This window comes from Oncorhynchus clarkii, chromosome 7, assembly GCF_045791955.1.
Source record: "Oncorhynchus clarkii lewisi isolate Uvic-CL-2024 chromosome 7, UVic_Ocla_1.0, whole genome shotgun sequence".
NCBI lineage: Eukaryota > Metazoa > Chordata > Actinopteri > Salmoniformes > Salmonidae > Oncorhynchus > Oncorhynchus clarkii.
The window spans coordinates 46,520,768-46,521,119 of NC_092153.1; the positions used below are offsets into that span (position 1 = coordinate 46,520,768).

Here is a 352-nt window from a genome sequence, read left to right on the forward strand (position 1 = left end):
GCCGAAATAGCTCAGTTGGGAGAGCGTTAGACTGAAGATCTAAAGGTCCCTGGTTCGATCCCGGGTTTCGGCAGAGACGAGACTGTGAAGTTATTTTACAATTTCACAAAGAAAATGGACACGGTTATACTGTTCAAAAATACATAACAAGCTAGCGAACAACGACATTTCAAACGCCACGCAAGCCGAAATTGCTCAGGCGTTAGACTAAAGGACCCTAGTTCGATCCCGAGAGACAAGACTATAAAGAGTACTTTAACAATTTCAGAAATACGTTATATTGTTTGAAAATACATAGCAAGCTAGCTAAAAAATACCATTTAGATTAAGCTATACATCGATTTGATTAGTA

The 352-nt window shown here is 38.9% G+C and overlaps 1 non-coding gene across 1 annotated transcript; it reads left to right on the top strand.

Annotated features, from left to right (window-relative positions):
* Window positions 1–73, top strand: trnaf-gaa (transfer RNA phenylalanine (anticodon GAA)). Its single transcript has one exon. It is a non-coding gene; the product is annotated as a tRNA-Phe (tRNA).
* Window positions 74–352: the final 279 nt, after the last annotated feature.